At 33.5% G+C, this 20,907-nt stretch overlaps 2 non-coding genes across 2 annotated transcripts; one reads left to right on the top strand and one right to left on the bottom strand.

Moving 5' to 3' along the window:
- Positions 1-7,495: 7,495 nt before the first annotated feature.
- Positions 7,496-7,568, bottom strand: TRNAV-UAC (transfer RNA valine (anticodon UAC)). Its single transcript has one exon. It is a non-coding gene; the product is annotated as a tRNA-Val (tRNA).
- A 456-nt stretch (positions 7,569-8,024) lies between these two features.
- TRNAV-UAC (transfer RNA valine (anticodon UAC)) lies at positions 8,025-8,097 on the top strand. Its single transcript has one exon. It is a non-coding gene; the product is annotated as a tRNA-Val (tRNA).
- Positions 8,098-20,907: the final 12,810 nt, after the last annotated feature.

The following is a 20,907-nucleotide window of genomic DNA, read 5'->3' as shown; positions in this document are numbered from 1 at the left end:
ATGACTCTAAGGTCCAATCATTGACTAACCCTAAAAGTCAACGGTCAACCTTGACCAAACTCGCCGAGTGTGCAACTGTGACTCGGCGAGTCCACACATGCTCTTCACTCTCCTAGTCTTTATTCAACTCACTGAGTCAACCTCAACTCTGTAAATAATCACTGCTCACAATCTGTGAAATGTCCTGACCCAACTCCCCGAGTTGCGCTCCTGACTCGGCGAGTACCATCGTGCACTCTGTCCTCTAGATTCCCTCTGACTCACCGAGTCACTTCCCCAACTCAGTGAGTCACCAACTATGTGATTATTGGGAAAACCCTCATCCTACTTGTCGAGTTGGCTAAAGGACTCGGCGAGTCCATGCCATGCTCAAGCTGAACTGACCTCTTGAGGTCAGATCCGCTTCTCTAAACCATAGATCCAACTTCCTAAGGCATTATAATCACGTAAATCTAACATCTTGGTGCACATGCAAAGGCTCAAAGGCCTTATTTGAAGATATGGCCTCTAAGGTGACACCCTAAGTTCATAACCTCCATTAAAGCTCATAAAGCTCAAGGGGAAAGGGTCTCTGGACCTCTTTGGGTCCAGATCTACAGCACCAACACGAGAAGGGACCAATTACTCCATATAATCATCCTCTAATGGGGCTAAAAAGCCGTAACTCTAAGAATCACATCATAAATTGAAGAAGGGTTCGAATGGATACCTTAAAATGAAGTATCTGAGCTCTGGAATCACTAGCTTAGCACCCTCTTCAGCCTCCTCTTGTCTTGGTCCTCTTTTATTTGCAAAAACACCAACAAAGATCAAGAAATAGCTCCTTTCCCTCTCACAAACGCTCTAGTACACTTAGGGTTTCTCTCTGGGGTCTGGTAGCCGCAAATGATGGCCATAAGGCCCTTTAAATAGGCCCCAAACCCGAGGAATTAGGGTTTCATTAAACAGTGTGGACTCGCCGAGTCCAGCAGTCCACCCGGATAATGATTCGCGTCTCTACTCGGTGAGTCTACGCATCAACTCGCCGAGTCCTTCCACAAAACTTGAAATTTAAAAGAATAAATATTATACCTGAAATTCCGGATGTTACAATTCCCATTAATGTCAAATAGCTACCTCATGAATATAGTCACATGAAATAGAGATCAAATAATCCTTTGAGTAAAGGACTCAATCCTAGAACGGTTGGACTCAAACGCGAGCTGCGCAATAGGGTTAAGTCCATCCCTATGAGATTATCCATCATGTGCCACATGTGACTTAGCATATTCACTTGGTAGTTATCTTACATTGCTAAGAGCCCCACAAAGCACAAAGCAAACAATATTCAGGCAACGGAAAATCTAACCAACATACACTAATCAATCCATTATATTCACTCATTAGGAATCTATACTAGCATGCAATTCTATAGCTCATATAATCAAACATAAAAGGGCATATCTCATATTATATAATATAGAGCAGATCCTTAGCCCTAATCTAGCATAAAATTCTCATAATCATAGAATATATCATAATAAACATTAAGGATGAGCAAAGGAACCAACCCGGCTAGAACGGGCCCGAACCGGACCCCGCCCGGGAACCGAAGTCAGCGGAAATTAAGAACCGAATCGGACCTCCGGTTCTAGCGGTTCTGGTTCTATCGGTTCCCATTTCTTGTCGTGTCTTCAATGTTGGAACCAGTCCTCAAAAAACAGCAACATACGGTTTCGGTTTTTTCCGGTTCTACCGGTTTTGCTAGTTCCACCAGTTCCCTGTTCCAAAAATCCACAAGAATATCGTTCCAGTCCCGGCCCGATCGGTTCTATCCGGTTCCGACCGGTTCCCTATTCCAAATGCTCATCCCTAATAAACATGTATTGGTAGTTTGGTAACCACTTACTTGAGCTCGATTGATTGCACGTATCATACCCATTTCTTGATTATAAATTTCTTTTTATTTAAATGTTTATTTTATAAAAAAATTTCAACAAACCCTCAATTTGAGTCCAGACACACCCGAGGGGTATACCCAAATCCCTCAAACCAAGGCTCTGATACCAACTTGAAATATCATAAAAGTCGAGGGTAAAAATTTCATTTTTAATATATAGATTCAAGCATCCATTTACATTTATCCAAACATTAAGGTATACCAAATTAAAACAATTATCAGAGTAATTCCCAAAATCATACATTGTGGAAAAACATAGGTGTGTGAGCTGTGATCAAGCCGGACCCCTCCCTTTCGAACCAGAAGTACCTAATACCTTAAACCAAAAACTGTAAGCATAAATCTTAGTGAGTTCCCCAAAATACCACATACCATACATAACCATGAGCCAAACATATCAGACATATCCAATCAATCTATAAAAGTATTATGTGTCAACCATAGTCTTGCCATTATGACACAATCCGCCTCATGGTCTTCTTTCCAAGCTAGGGGCCACCACCCTGGGTCATACAGACAAGTTCCAGGAGCCATCTCCAGGTCTTCCATGCAAGTATCACAAAGACAAATAGCATACAATCTACATTACTTAACTAATTAACTACCAGAGTTCAGACTCTGGTCTTGCATACATTTTGGAGCTGCCTCCTGGTCTTTCATACAAATTGCCAAGGGCTACCCCTGGGTCTTCCTACAATACATAAACCAAATGGGCCGACAATGGTGCCTTTGACCCATAGAATAGTGAGGAGACTCACCTCGAATGTATAAGTTCACTAAAAGAAATCCTTAGCTGTTGCCTTGATGATTCCTCTGAGATATCAGAACCAAGATAACACCCAATTAGCAATTGGGTTCCAAACTATAATCCATAATCCATACTTGGGGTAAATTGACCAATTTACCCCTAACCCAACTTGAAGCAAAACTGAGGCCTAAGTCCAAAAACCATAAAGGCCCAAAACCAAAAGTTCTACAAAGGCCTACTAATGGCCCAATTTTCCAAATTAAGCCCAACCCATATAGGCCTTATCATAAAGCCCAAAAATTCCCTTAGTCCAATAGTTGATCTCAGATGCTCTAAAAGGCCCAAAGCAACAAATCCCAAAACCGAAATGACACCACAATGCCCAAAAAGGCCCAATCAGCAAGGCCCACATCCAAAGCTAAGTCTAAGCCCAACAACTAAAAACTCTACTAATAAGACAAACGCGTCGCATTCCCTGGAGGATCGGGACCGCTTGCCGGAATGCACCATGTTCCCGAGATGAGCACGTGGCGTTCCGGACCTTTGTGCAAAAATTCACCCTAAGGGCTTAATACCTTAAGTCATGACATCCAAAATTCAGAATAGCATGACCTCGGAGATTTAATCTATAAAGTCAAAGGCTTTAAGCTTTTGCATGGCTCAAAATGGTCCAATCATGATTTCAAGCACTTAAACTCCATAAAGTGACCAATAATTTAAGCATGGGAGGACTTAATGCATCAAGACTCCAACTTTATATTAAATCCAACTCAGAAAAGGCAAGATCTACAATCCTAGGCTCTTGGAGTGATCCAAAGTCACAATAAATCGTCGGAAAACAAAAGGTGAGAAGCATTGGAGAATAATGGCATTTGAGAAGCTAAGATTCCGAAAACACAACCAAGCAAAAATCAAATTAGCAGTCGGAGAGTGAAATTCAGAATTGACGAAGGAAACCCTAGTGGAAGATAAGACAGGAATACCAAAAAAAAAAACAAAATTAAAAAAACTAAACCCGGAAGAGGAATGGTTCAGATGAAGGGAAGCAAATACACAATGCCAGAGAAGAAGAAACAGGTAGAAGCATTGACGTAAAAATCTTGCCAAAAATTAGACACACCAGCAACGACAAATTGGTATAACAAACACCACATAAAAAATGAAAACAGGAATTGAAAACTTAAGCTACAAATACTGTGGTAAAAGGGGACTGGACCACATCTACATTGAGAGGAATCGAAGTGACCAAGAACCCTAACTTTACTTGTCGTCTCGATGAATCTAACCTGGACTGAAGTCTGTAACTAAGGTGCGATGGTAGAGCCAAGATTCTTGAAGATTTAGGGCTGATAATTGAAAATTCTATTACCATCGACTCCTACTGAGAGTTGTAAGAAAAAATGGAATCAAAGATAGAAAATAGGTTGTTGTCGGTGGTGGAAAGGGAGACAGTAGCTTGATGAATCTAACTTGGACTGAAATCTGCGACTATGGTGCGACGATGGAGCCAAGATTCTTGAAGATTTAGGGATGATAATTGCAAATTCTATTACCATCGACTCCCATTGAAAGTTGTGAAAAATGGAAACAAAGATAGAAAAGAGGTCGTTGCTGGTGGTGGAGAGGGAGAGTGTGGCTTATTTTGAATTATGATCAATTGCGATGGATTTCTCAAGTAAGCAGAGGAGATTGAATATGTGAAATAAAGAGGCGGTGAGTTCAGTGAATAGATGAAGGAGGATCTAAGTGAGCAGTGATAGAAGGATCGGGAAGTAAAAAAAGAAGCGGTGGAAACTGCGATGTAATTGGAGACCATATAGGATTAGTATTATTCTTGTGTTTCACTTTGCATGTATTGACTTCCAGAATAATAAGATTATTCAAACTATCCACATCGATCATACATTGGAAGTAACTATGAAAGAAGACTATCATGAGTTGGCTTGTAAGATTGTCTAAGGCGTTAGGCATAGTAATAGGTTTTCTACACCATTCATGAGTACCTCTGAAATACGATTTGAGTATTGGATCAACCCGTGCTCACTTGTATCACTTCATGGAATTTATCACAAAGGATCCTGAGAAGATAACATCATATAGTCTTCAAACCAAGATATATGAGTTGTTGAATACGAGTTGGTTGTGCATTGATGATATGAAAACGCATCAGTAACTTGATGTTATAAAACGTATCGTTGTGCATGATTTAATGAGTAGTTAGTACAAGCATATAATGTCAAAGTTTAATAGTTCCCTTTTATCCTAAGAGGATTAAAAGCAATATCTTGGGCTCATTGATGTTTCTGTTTTGACTTATATGTCGGGCCCGGTCAGAACTAAATTGATGTGTTCAGTTATGTTCTATGTCAGACGAATCGAAAATCGAGAAACAAACTGCTGCACAATAAGTATGAAATTGTTCCATGTAATTTTTTTCAGTTGATATCTTGAGAACAGAGGATTATATGATCCCTTATCTAAAGGACGATTCACTGACTAGGTTAGAGTTCGACAACGGCTTTTGAAAGCTTACAATTGTTAAGTCGAATCCTAGAGGTACATTGGTAGTTATAGTTATTAGACTTATGCAAGTGGGAGACTGTTGGATTTCATGTATAAGCCATAACTATAACCGAGATGTTGATTGTAGCATGATCCCTTTGGGTTGCCTTCATCGGTGCAATTTGATAGGATGAACTTTTGAGAATAAGGTTATTTATGATTGATTAATATATTTAAAAGTATAATATATTAATTGAGAAATCATATTATTTAATTAGCATTGATCAAGAATTAGTTGGAAATTCATATTGTGATCAAAAGAGACTAATTAAATATATGAGGATTGATTATGTAAATCAATGATATTTATAATGTGGTCTAATGATCCATAGTTATTTAGGATGGTCTAAACCAATGTGATAACTCACGGATAGTCCATGGAGGTTAACCCATGGATCCTAAGTATATGAAAGGTCATTAGGGTTTACAAAGTGTAACCCTAGCATTTGCCACATTATAAATACATACCTATAGTGTCAAAATCAGCCACCACTTGATTCTAAGAGATTGAGATTGATTTTGTGCCAAATAACATTTTCTCTAAAGCCTCCTCTTGCATATGGTGTTTGTGAACCATTAGAGGCATCATACTTGAGGTGCTCAAGCTTTCAAAAGTCAAGAACTACAAGTCATACTAAGAGGTAAGTCATCTAACTTGTTATATTGTTCAATTGTTCAATTGTATGCTAGTTAGGTACAATGCTTGGGAAAAATGAAAATGCATGTATAATTAGTGAAAATATAGTTCCAAAACATTTAGGGTTGCGATGTGATCCATGGCGGTGGAGGACCAACCGAAAAAAAAATCAATACCTTTGACCGTTAAAGGAAAAAAAAATCAACCATTGGCAGTGAAGAACTGTTCACAAGGGGGCTTCTCTTTTAGTATAATATATAATAATTAGAATGTTTTATAATAAATTATTGTAAGAACTATTAACTCAAAATTAATAACAAGAATATAATAACTTTAATATCTCATATATATATATATTAGTTAAATAATTATAATTATGCACAAGGCACGTAAATTCACATATTAATTATATATTAAGTGATCAACAACAAGAAAATAAAAGAAAACTATGTGTCCTAAGATTATTCCCATTAACAACTCAACCCAATTTAAATTTTCTATTAAAAAATTGATTTTTCTCTCTTTTACTTATACAACCCAACTCAATCTAATTATTCACACTCGTTAACAATCCAATCTAATCTCGTTTTATACTAAAAAATATATCAAAATATTATATCAATATTGGTTTTATTTTGTTGGGAAAAATAAATTATATATTTCAGGATGTATTATTTGATTTTTTTTACCAAAATTAAAATATAGTTATTAACTAAAATAGTTTTATATATTAAAATGAATTTAAATGCACCTATCTAAAGATAACACATGACAATATAAACAAGGAAAAAGGCCGGAGCCAACCAAGTTTATTTCATTTTTTTTTAAAGATTTTTTTTGGTGAGCCAACCTCAAAAGATCACCAACCAGCATAGTTTAACAGTTTAAATGATAATAAGCAAGCATTGTAATAGTAATAAGCTATAAATAAAGCTTATATTGGAGACACTCTAAAAGAATTAAAGTTTAACTCTTATCATATCTAAAATATTATTAGTAAACCATAGTTTATCCTCCATAGACTTATGATGGGTTGGACATGAACATCTCCAATTATAGTGTTTATTATTTTTCATGATGTAAAAACGTCAGCCGGTCTAAGGGTTGACCTTCCTTCTATCAGGTCAGTCAGGAAATTCACATGAGCCTCTTTCTTGGCGGAAACCTAGGCACGCTTACATATGTCGACCAAAACATCCCTAACCATATTGTGTCTGTATTTGAACCCCGAGAGTTCTTTGGAATGAACTACATGTTCGCCGAAAAAGTTCAACCATGCCTTGCGGCACACCGGACATATCCCATCGGCTGAAAATATTGAAATCGTGAGTCGATATCTGAGTAAATTACTAAATTCTTGAAATTGAAAAACGTTATTACATTTAATACATAAACAATAAATAATTAAAAACAAAAAACACATAAAATCAATAAGAGTAACACATATGATTAAAAAAAAAAGTAATTTACAAGTATAGATTAATTAATATCGGTAAGTAAGTCTTTATTATATTTAAATCAAACCATCTTAATTAAATAAAGACACGTGGGATTGCTGGAATTTTTTTTGTCCTAGTTGCTGAAAAAAGATAGTGAAAAAACAAATCAATGTTCCTGCCCGGGATCGAACCGGAGACCTTTAGCGTGTAAAGCTAACGTGATAACCACTACACCACAAGAACGTTGTTTTTAATGATGAAAATTTTATTTATATAATACAACATAAGATGATTCAACTGTGAATTTCATTCCAAGCAACCCCACGTCTTTTTATACCATTTTACTCTAAGATCATCACGATCGCATAAAAATCAGCAGTGGATTCCAATCGATAATCACGATCACATAATCAAGGGTGCAATCGATTATATGTACATCCATAATCGATCTTTTTCTACATACGATCACTTATCATACCATGGATTCAATCCAATTTACTTTGCACATAAGGTTTATTTCACAATTTAATCAGGATTCTCATGAGATCGTGATAATCTTTGAAGGGCAAAATGGTATAAAAAAAACGAGGGGTTTCTTGGAATGAAATTCAGTAATTCACAGGTTTGGAACGATGTTATTTCTTTACTGAATCATCTCTTCTTAATTATATTAGCACAGCTTTCGAAATAGAACACAAAGTTCTTGTGGTGTAGTGGTTATCACGTTAGCTTTACACGCTAAAGGTCTCCGGTTCGATCCCGGGCAGGAACAGTTATCGTTTTTTCATTTTGGCCACTTAGCTGTCAAACAGAACAAAAACTCTTTCTTCAAGCAATCCACACGTGTATTTATTTAAAATTTTGAATGAGATGGTTTGATTCTGATAATAAAGACTTAATCGTTTATTTATTTATTTTTCAAATCGACAGATCTGAATTTGCTTCATTGTTTATGTCAAGCAACCATTTTATTATTTTATCTGTTTTCGCAAATGAAATTGACATATCTTGAATATACGTATTGTAAATATCCATGAAATCTTGGATTGTTGCATACTTATCAAGATTCAAAAAGCCAGTAAGTGGGTACTGTTCATATACAAAGATTTTTTTTTTCTAAAACTTTTTTTTAAAAGACAAAAGTTCAAAACCCATTTACATCAGAAGAAGAAACAACTTTCTTCACAGTTACAATGGTTTATTCAAAAAGTTCAATATTCTGGTTATATTAAATCATGGGAAATGGACCATAATAGTAATTTTTTAATGGTGTTTTACAAAAAAAAAAAATAGACAAAGTGTTTCCATATAGTGGCGGTTTTGCTTGGTGTCCAGGTGTGGCACCGGTAACAACTATTTCAATTTTGATAACACCTAATATGTATTTCTGCATCTTTGTTTTCACATATAGACTTAATCTCCGAGGAATCGATGTGGCGCGCGCACGCACACACACACACACACACACACACACACACACACACACACACACACACACACATATATATATATATATATATATATATATATATATATATATATATATATATATATATGTGGAAAAATGAATATACCCTTAAGGGTATATAAGCTTAGGTACCTAAACTCACTATACTACGTCGTTTTGTATTATATAATACATTCTAATTGTCCAATGTTCTTATAATTTAACTTCTAACTTGATTTACTTCCATAATTTTTATATATTAAACATTTGTCTTCCTCTTACATAATTTTCATTTTCAACTACAATATATATAGCCTAGTAGGTGTTCGGCAAAAATATGCGATCTAAGAGAAATATAATAGTGAAATTTTGAAAATCTTGAAAGTAAATCAAGTTTGGGTTGGAGTTTAAAAACATTATAATGAATATATAAAATAAAACGACGTATTATGGTATGTTTGGGTACGTAAACTTATATACCATTAAGGGTATATTCACTTTTCTCATATATATATATATATATATATATATATATATATATATATATATATATATATATATATATATATATATATATATATATATATATATATATATGAGAAAAGTGAATATACCCTTAATGGTATATAAGTTTACGTACCCAAACACACCATAATACGTCGTTTTATTTTATATATTCATTATAATGTTTTTAAACTCCAACCCAAACTTGATTTACTTTCAAGATTTTCAAAATTTCACTATTATATTTCTCTTAGATCGCATATTTTTACCGAACACCTACTAGGCTATATATATTGTAGTTGAAAATGAAAATTATGTAAGAGGAAGACAAATGTTTAATATATAAAAATTATGGAAGTAAATCAAGTTAGAAGTTAAATTATAAGAACATTGGACAATTAGAATGTATTATATAATACAAAACGACGTAGTATAGTGAGTTTAGGTATATATATATATATATATATATATATATATATATATATATATATATATATATATATATTAGTTTATAACACGTGAAAACCACGTATTATAAAATTAATTAAATTTTCATATTAAAAAATTAAAATTATTAAACAGTTATTTTAAATAAGTTATTACTTAAGGGATATTTTATTAGTTATATAAAATTATAATCGATGATTTAAATAAATATGTGAAGTTATGTCGCCTTATAATCTGTATTAATTTAATTTTATTTTTCAAGGTAATGTTATTAATTAAATATAGTTAAAGTGAAAAAATTTGAAATCAAGAATCAAGTATTAATTTAATGTAATTAGAGTGAGAAATTTAAAATTTCAAATGGATAATCAATTATTAATTTAATGTAATTAGAGTGAAATTTAAAATTAAAAATGGATAATTAATAGGTTGACAAGTGACATGATAGATGATATATATAACATTAATGAAGAATTCTAATTGTATGACACTTATCAATAGGAGATTAAACTTATTATTTTGTTAGAATATGGATATATATATATATATATATATATATATATATATATATATATATATATATATATATATATATATATATATATATATAGGCCTAGGTTATTCTATCCAAACTAATTATTGCGTTATTGTATGCATAAATATGGGCCAATTATTTTACTTATTTTAAGAAAGTGATTAATACATATTATTGAATTAAAAATAATCAAAAAATACTATCTAATTTAACTAGAAGGGTATTTTAGTCAATTAACATAGATTTAATAAAGGAAGTTTGCATATTTTAAGGGATCATAGATTCTATTAATTTTAAAAATCTGATTTTACGAATTATTAGGTTTTTAATTCGGATATTCTGACAGAATATGTTTGAATATATTCAAAAATAAAAAAAAAAAATTCTTGACCCATAAAATAATAAAATTATTCTTGAACATATTTTTCTTGTAGAATAACAAAGTCTCGAACCAGCAATTGAAAAAAAAAAGGAAAATATATACATAATAAAAATATTCTTGAACATATTTTTCTTGTAGAATAACAAATTCTTGAACATATTTTTCTTGTAAAATAACAAATTCTTATAGAATAACAAATTCTCGAACCATACCAAGTGTTAAATAAGAAAAAAAAACATAAATGTGAATATGATGGAATACAGTGTTGTTTGTACAGAAGTAGAGAACTCTTATCTCATTCACCACAGGGGAAGTTTGATCATCTTTATTGTATATAAATACAGAACATGCTTGAATTCTTCATATGCTTCCGTAGAATCAAGAACAGAGTCATGTCACAACCAAAACAAGGAGAATATATATATATATATATATATATATATATATATATATATATATATATATATATATATATAGATAGATAAAGAAAAAGACACGGTTAAGGGATTAGTTCGGATATTAAAATCAGGAGAGTTATTAGATACAATGATAGTAAAAAGACAAATGCTAATGCAGAAGACAATCACAAATTAACAGGAAATAAGAAACACAAAGACCTCAATCTTTACACTCATAAAGTTGAAGAATATATGACTTTCTTTAACCAGAAATAGAATTGGAGTACAGTGTTCGTTTTTGGATTTGTAGTTTATACAATTTGTGGCTTGTAAGTAATAGATCATGTACTAGTTCTAACTACCTCAATTCGCTCAACCAGAATAGCACAAACTAACTTTCCAAACGAAGGTTTAACTTTAAACAATCCGACAATGCAAAATTAATGGCAAGAATATTCAAGATCAATTGATGTTTACAGAAAACAATAGGAATATCGGATCATACAGGATAGGCGTCGAGAGCTCTAGGAGCGAGTGCAGTCACCAAGCAATTGATTGCAGAATTACGATCCTCTTCGATTCCTTTCCTCAAAAGCTCAATAAATTTCTTCACAATCAAAATACAACCGAATTCTTAGCATTTCACCCCCAATTTATTATTCAATCTTTTTGAACAACATTCAAATCGAAAAAGCACATCCTTTACCTGCTTATGTAGACGGAAAAGAAGGCGATGATCATCGAGAACGGAAGGAGCATGGAGATGCAAGAGATCAATGGCGTAATCAATATCATCGCATTGCAATAAACGTCTGATTTGCGAGAATCAGCACACGATGCTGATAAGAAGAAGAGGAACATGAAGATAGAGATGATGAAGAAAGAGAAGCAGGAGGAGATGAATCTTCGATTAAGTTCTCCGATTTGGCGAATTCGATGATCATAGAATCTAGGGCTTCCTAATTTATAGAGTGAGATGAATTTGGAAGTAAGGACGACTAGCTTATTTATTTCGGTTAAAAGTAAATACCATGATTATAGGGACTATTATTGGAAGTTACTAAACAAATTCCTAAATTACCCTTATTCGTTTATTTAATTCTCTAATTATTTATTTAATTTTGATTGACCCACATTTATGCGTACAATAACACAATAATTAGTTTAAACAAATGAACCTAGCTCTCTCTCTCTCTCTCTATATATATATATATATATATATATATATATATATATATATATATATATATATATATATATATATATATATCTATATATATATATATATATATATATATATATATATATATATATATCTATATATATATATATATATATATATATATGAACAATTCCGCAAAGCTACCTTCGAGGAATGAACTTTTTCTCCGATGATTTAACTTATGCTTCGAGGAATCGATGTGGAAAAAAATTGAGGTTCATTCCTCGGAGCATAAGTCATTCCTCGGAGAAAATGTTCACTTCTTGGAGATAGCTTTACGGAATTGTCATTAAGATATTATTTATTTATTATTAATTTTTTGTAACATCAATTCCTCGAAGCATAAGTTAGTTTCTCGAAAGGTAGCTCTGCTGAATTGTTCTTCATATTTTTTTTTTCACCACATTGATTCTTCAGAGATTAAGTCAATTCTACTGAGCAGTCAAGGATACTCTACGAAATTTATGTCTATATGTGGAAACACCTATTTTCTTGTCTATTTTTGGTAAAACACCACCAAAAAAAGGACTATTATGGTCCATTTCCCTTAAATCTTTGGTTAGATACTAATAGGCTTTTTCCTTGCTTTATTTAGTGTTTGTGTCTTTGTGTTCTTGGTTAAATAGCTACTACCTTTCTTTTATCAGTTAAATAACTAGATGCTAGTATCACATATCATATGATGTTTAAAGTGATGGTTATTTACTTATATTGCAGTTTTGGCTCAACTTTAAATTGACTATACATAAAAAGAAAAGTAGTTGCATTTTGTGCATTATGGGATCACATACTTCATTTAGTTAGTTGGTATATTCGATCAGTGTAAACATATATTAGTATATGTTCAAAGATGTGTCCAAGTAGACTTCACTACAAGATGTTCGACCCTGGGAGAAAAGAATATATCCACAGATTAGTCTATGAAAGTGATTGAGACATGTCTTCATCAACTAAGAATGAATAGGTTAACTTTCTCGAAGCTTTGTAATACATTGTAGATGGGTGTAACGCTGAAGGCCTTAAAGTATCTCCAAGTAGATAAACTAGTTAAAATATTTTTGTGTGTGTAGGCACACCATGTGAAGAATCGAGTTGCTATGTTCTTGTTTCATTGATCAAGAGATACTATTCATAAACGTTTCAACAATGTGGTCAATGTTGTTATGAATGGAAAAATGAAGTGTTTAAGATGCATGGGCCAATAACAGAAACTTCAACAGATGAAAGATGGAAATGGTTCAAGGGTATTTAGGGGAAATAGATTTTTTTTACCACAAGTCAAATATACTCCTAAACTAACACCTAATTCCACCTATTGTCCACGACATGACTTGAACCCTCAACCTCATAGAGCGAGGGGTAACACTTGATACTGTTGAGAAACACTCAAGTGTACAAGTGATTAAATGTAGCTATTAACTTGTTGATGTCAGATACACCAATGGAGAGGGATTTGATGGAGCACAAGTCGCAAAATAAAAAACTTAAAGATGTAATGCTTCAAGAGAAGAGAGGTAGGACCCAGAAGTTTGAAACTTAAGGGATCACAAATAAGGAAACATAAAACTAAGAAACAAAATCCAAAATAAAAACCAAAGAACCATAGGATAACTATTAAATGACTTACTAAATAAAATAAATACTAAATACCCCATGCAGAATTGCTTTTACGTCGATGGTATACTTGGCGCCACTTATTCTTTCAGTTCATATCAATACCCCTCATCTGAAAATCCACCTTGTCCTCGATGTGGAAATTAGGAAACTGATTATGAATGGAAATTTTCTCCATAAAGGTTGCTTAGGATTCTGTGACAACCCGAAATTTCCATTCAGTCAAACCCTAAAAGTCAACCACTTTGTATCATAAGTCAATGTCATTATTTCTTATTTTTAAGAAATATAAAGTTCGTTTGATTATTTTAATATTATTTTTAAACGAACGGGCGAAAGAAAGTGTCGTCTCAGGTTTTGAATTTTAAAAACCGCAAACACCTCGCGTCTTAGAAATTCTCGACCAAACTTTTATGTTTTGGGTTGAAAAATCACTCAAAATCGTGAACTCATACCTATGTATGAGTTTACTCCCCAAAAAGTTAGTTATTTGTGTTTACTCCCCAATTGTCAAAAGAGTAAACTCCAAAATATCCTCTCAAGTATCATCCAAGTTTTTATTCAAAATCTTCAATCTAGTAAGTGTTTCTAGCCCTTTCTAGTTAGTATATCACTTAATCTAGTGATTGTACATCCTTTAATCCATCCATTTTTGTGTTTTTATTAGTTTCCAAAAACACCAAGAACACACACTAAGTGTTCTTGGATTTAAAGTTCATTTCGAGCTTCCTCTATGTAAGTACTTCTATCCTAGAGTCATTTTAAGCTTGCTATACATGTTTATACCAAGGAAAAGTCCCAAGAACACCAAGAACAAGGTGTTCACGGTTTTGGGAGGCTCCCAAAACCGTAAACACCCAATATAGTGCCTTAGGGTGCTTTAGGGTGTCTAGATGCTTCATAATGCCTTAGGGACTTGTCTAGATCCATCCTTGATGAGTGTATCACACAAAAAGCACCAAATTCATATATTTTTATGTGTTTACGGTTTGGGGAGCTCCCAAAACCGTAAACACCTCAAATGTGGTGTAAAAGTCCCATAAATGTCCCACGGTTGTTCCTTAAGTCTAAGTCTAACCTAGACTAGTGTCATGTTTGAGCTAAGGACTTGAAAACTGCTAAATATCAAACTTAGGAGTTTAAGGTAGTAAACTCATAAGTTTAAGGTAGTAAACTCATGGGTAAATTCTCCTTAGACCGTAAACTCCATTTAGGAGTGTTATGATGCCACACAACACTTCCTAAGGCTTAATCATGAAGTAGGAATGCTTGGAATAGCTTAGTAGTCTTCAAAACAACAAATGGTCATAAAGTGTAGAGTTTACGACCATAAACCCTTGAGTTTACTGCCGTAAAATCCTAGGGTAATGGTCATGAAAACTGTAAACTCCAAGAGAGTTTACCCTTAAACCCCAAACACACTAGCCTTTCCCTACAACACTTAGATGCAACCCTTGAGACTTATAACACTTGTATAAAGTGTTTAACATGTCCTAAAGTGTCTTAACTTTGTTTATTAGTTGTTTAAAGACTAATTGTGTATATACATATATCCTTATATATTATTAGGATCTTTGTGCATGTCTAAGTCTTCACTTGACACCAAGCACTCATCCGACACTTCCTTTCGATCCACTTGCTACAGGTGAGTTCATACCCCTAAATCAACATTTTAACTGTTTTTAAATGTTTTTTTTTGGGGGGGGGGGGGGGGATACAAGTAGAATTATGCTAATTATTATATCAATCATATGTGATTAATAAGCAGCATTTAAATGATTGGCTACTCATTAGCCGTTTTACTAAACAGTTTCCTTCAAATGTTTTTCATAAACACTTTATGTGTTTAAAACTCCTTATTTCACTGTACATTTTACTCTGTATGTTATATTTCAAATTTATTTACAATTGTGTTTCAAACAAATGTTTCTTTATACTAAACTGTTTTATAAAACCCATGCCTTCAAACCGTTTTATAGATTGACATCACGTCGATCTTTTCTTAGATAATAATTATGTTCAAAGGTTTTACAAAGCTTACTTTACGCTTTTATATTATAAATTGCATGCCTATATATGTATATTTATATAAGGAATGTTCAAAAGACTTATCAAGGCTATCCACCTTATTTCCTTTTCGCGCTTGAGATGTGGTCAGGTGGGATATCAGGTACCCGTCCGAAGGTCGTTTAAATATTAGCTATATATCATTTGTACATATATAGTCATAAAGGTCCTTCCAGCTCATCCAATGCCCTTGGGTAGCAAGGGTATAAATCCATGTTCATACGTACCAGTTACATTACTAGTAAGCTACCATATGGGTAGTTTAGGAAGATACTAGAACTATTATTAGAACACGATATCATACAATGATTCAGTTCATTCATGAGTCAATACTTGCTAGATAGAGAGAGAACACACATTACAGCTAGTACACACAGTACATTACTATACATGCTAGATAGAGAGAGAGAACACACATTACAGCTAGTACACGCAGAACATTATAGTACATTTACACGAATACGTTTACATAGATACACTTACATGACTACATTTACATAGATACATTTACATGAGTACACTTACATGAATTACTAGTACATTTTATATGTATAGATGCTGTTATATAATCCTCATTCTTATCTTTACCTTGTGATTCAATCCCATAATCAACGAGATAAATTGGATTTAATATCCTAGTACCAAAGGATACGTTGCGGGATTAACCATTCCTAGAATCTCTGTTAGCTACAGAGATAAAAGCACATCCACGGATGTCGATGGTTGATACGATTACAGGTATACTTTAAGGGACTAACTATTCCTATACCCAGCTGTTAGCAACAGAGGTAAACGTACGTCTACGGATGTCGCCAGTTAACATTGTTAGTTACCCTAGTACCAAAGGGTAATACTAAGGCTACATTCAGAACAGTCGGGTCTTGGTAGAAAACTACATTCAGAACAGTCGGGTCTTGGTAGAAGGCTACATTCAGAGCAGTTAGGTCTTGGTAGAAGGCTACATTCAGAACAATTAGGTCTTGGTAGAAGGCTACATTCAGAACAGTCGGGTCTTGGTAGAAGGCTACATTCAGAGCAGTTAGGTCTTGGTAGAAGGCTACATTCAGAACAGTTAGGTCTTGGTAGAAGACTCCCTTTTATAGTAGTAGGAATCATAGGGATTTCTAAGGATTTTCAAACGTTTACATTTGTTCTACAAAACATTTTCACACTTACAGTTCATATACATTTTTAATACTTACAATTCATATACATACAAATTCTTACATACAAATTAAGACACTAAAATACTTATGATCTCACCAGCTTCAAAGCTGATACTCGCTTTCAAAATTACTTGTATCCTCAGGTCATCAATAGACAGATACCGATGCAAGGTTTAGAGAAGATGGAGCTCGTTCAAGACTCATCTTTCATTTTGATTTATGCTTTAGTGTCTATTATAATTTGACAGAATACACTTGTATTAAAATTATATTATTATTGCAATGGATGATGTTGTTGCTTGTTTACTACTTTTCATTGTTGTGATACTGTACATGACATCCTCCGCCCTAGAACGTTTCCGCCGTTCTTAGTTTTGGGGTGTGACAGATTCTGATAGACCTTTCAACTTCACTAGTAACTCTTGTTCACCTTGGTGTTTCCTACTGCTAAACACATGTCTAGAGCCACCACCACTTCCATGTGATTTGTCAAACCTTCTGGAAGACTAGTTACTTTTAAATGATCACTAACCACCTTCTTAAGTTGAGACACATGAAATACTTGGTGTATGGAAGAATAATTGGGTAGCTTGAGAAGTTAAGATACCTTCCTGATCCAAGCTACGACTTCAAAAGGGCCATAAAAACGAGGAGCGAGCTTTGCATTACGCTTCCCTACTACCATAATTTGTTGATACAGTCTGAGTCTCAAATAGACCAAGTCACCTTTTTTCCATCCGATCGAGCCTTCATTAGCTATCGAGCACACTTTAGCCGTGCCTTTAGCTGCTATAGAACTAAATCTTTCTCCTACAGATAATTGTCCACCTTAAATGTAATCGCGACGCTTTGATCATAACTAATCAATTGAGGAGGATCTCGACCATACACAACTTTAAAGGGGTTATTTTGAATAGATGAGTGGTACAATGTATTATACCAACATTTCACCCATGGTAGCTACTTTACCCACTATTTTGGTAATAACGAGGCAAAACACCGTAAATATGTCTCAACGCTATGATCTTCTATTTGTCCATCCACCTGTGGGTGATAGGTGATACTATGCTTTAAAGTAGTACGCTGGAGGCAAAATAATTTCTTTTAGAAGTCATTAAGGAACACCTTGACCCAATCAGAATTAATTAACTGGGGAATACCATGCAACCGAACAACTTGTTGAATAAAGACGAATACCATCGAAGATGCCAAGAATGAGTGTTTCAAGGGAATAAATTGAGCTAATTTACTAAGGCATTGGTCGAAAATCCAAGGTGGGGGGGGGGGTCTTTATATAGCTGTGGGTTGCTAGGGTTTCAGGAGGAAACCCTAATTCCTGCTTAAGGCTAACACGAATTCTATAGGGCCTCCTATAGATTTCGTCCAGTCCTCTCAAAGGAGTCCATCAGCCAAACTTTGCAATTACCAGTGATTTGGAAAATTAGCCCCTCCATTATTAAGATTAATATCAAATTAATTTCTGATTAATTACTAATTAATAATATGATTTACAAATAATATACTAATCTTATAATATATTAATAAAATCATTCTGAGTACCAATTTATTATTCATATAATAAATCCTACTCTTACTCTCCACTAGTCATCCTATCAAGTTGCATGAGTGAAAGCAACCCAAAAGGACCATGCTACAAATCAAATTAAGCACATACCAACTATATTTATGGGCTTAGACACCTAATCCAACAGTTTAACACTTGGATAAGTCTAATAATTGTTATTGCAAATATGCCTTCAGAATTTGACTAGCTATCATAGCTTTCAAAAGTCATTGTCGAACTCTGATCTAATTAATGACGCATCCTTTAGATAAGTGATCAAATATCCTACCATTCTACAAGATATCGTATAGACATGAGACATGGATTATAATCATTTTCTTTGTCCAAGATTTGTTTCCTGACTTCCGATTTATAACGACTAACTCGGACTACAATTGAACATATAAACTTAGTCCAGGCTTGGCGAAGCGCATCAGGTGTCATCAATAAATCATCGAGGGCCCACAGATATAGCTTTTATCCCATTGAGGGTAAAAGGACTGGATAAACATCGACTCATATGCTTGTACTATTTACTCACCAAATCACACACAATAATACATTTTATAACATCAAGTTACTGACGCGTTTACGTGTTATCAATGTACAATCGACTTGTAAACAACAACTCATATGTCTCCCTTTCAAGAATATAAGATATTATCATCTCAAAATTACTCGTGATAAAATTCATGAAGTAATTCTTAAGCGTGAGTTTATCCAATACTCAAATTCTTATTTTAGGAGTACTTACGAACACTGCAGCAAACCTTTTCTATGTCTAATCACTTAGACAATCTACAGTAAGATTCATGACAGTGTTAATTCACTACTTAGTTCCTAAAGTATGATCGAATGTGGATGTTTGAATAATCTTATTATTCGGGAAGTAAATCATGCGAACTGAAAAACGAGAACAACCTAGTCCAATGTGGTCTCGAAACTTTTGAATATAAATAGAACACTTATTATTTAATCACCATATTAATTAGACATTATTCATTGTATAATGTTTCAACCAATCAACTTAATACTTGAATTTGAACATTAGTCATGCCATGCACAAAACTTGCACACTATGTTTATCTATGGTCCTTTCTTTGTGATACAAATCAATTGAACACATTTCCAATGATGTTCATTTCACAATTCCATATCCTTATCACAACTGTAAGAGTACAAAATTTTTACCATTACTAGAATCCGTTAGAGTCTAAACTTACATGCAATGATCCTATTGTAATGTCAAGGCACCAAAGTCACAAGGACTTTCCTAATGATACTACAAAACATTCCATTGGAGATTGGTTACAAAATAATTCCATGGAAATGAAGTCTCATATTCAAAGAGCATTCCTTGAACATCCTTCTTGCATTAAAGTTTCTAACTCACACATAGATCTATATATCCAACTCTCATTATGGAAACATTTCCATATTGCCATATGACTATTAATTCTAAACAAGACTTACCTTTACTCAGAACATGTCAATATGGTCTGTCCAAATTAGTACTATACTTCCAACTATCCACAAGCAACTGATCAGATTGCCCTTGATAGTTGTTTAACAAATTTAGTCATATCTGGTTCCAGTCTTTTTCCCTCTTAATGCTATAGGCATTTGGAAAATTATAATGGGTGGATATTATAACATATTCAATCAATCCTATGTCTGAAGCATATAGGATCTGATACATAATGTCTTACATAAAGACATGATACTTGATCAGTCTCTTGCTACAATATTTCCAAATATTGAATTTCCTATGTTGAATCATTTCAAAATGATATTCATATATTTCCATGACTAAGTTTGATTAAAATTTCAATATAAACTTTTAGATTTGAAATGAAGTATTAATACACTCCCCCTTAAGCCTTACTATAGCGAAACAATTTCCAAATATTGCAACTTTGCAAATTTAGAACTTTGTTTCCTATAAATAGCATTGCTAACTTGCAATACCTTATATAATAGTCATGCTCCCACTAGCATAACAATTATGTTCTTACTAACATAACAATTATGCTCTCACTAGCTTTGACATGTACCCAGAAATTAGTAGGACTTCTAGAAATCAATACCTATTGACTTTCTTACCAAAGTTCAAATTTTTGATATGCGGTGCTTCGATAAGTATTTATATAGACTTCTCAAGCTCATACACCTTTCGTTATATAGCTTATGTGTGTGTCTAAACCCTTTTAGAACTTATGGCAACAAGTCCCGAATG

This window comes from Lactuca saligna, chromosome 8 (genome assembly GCF_052625555.1).
Source record: "Lactuca saligna cultivar CGN05327 chromosome 8, ASM5262555v1, whole genome shotgun sequence".
NCBI lineage: Eukaryota > Viridiplantae > Streptophyta > Magnoliopsida > Asterales > Asteraceae > Lactuca > Lactuca saligna.
Note: the sequence above shows the minus strand (reverse complement) of the source record. Positions and strands in the feature narration are given on the sequence as shown.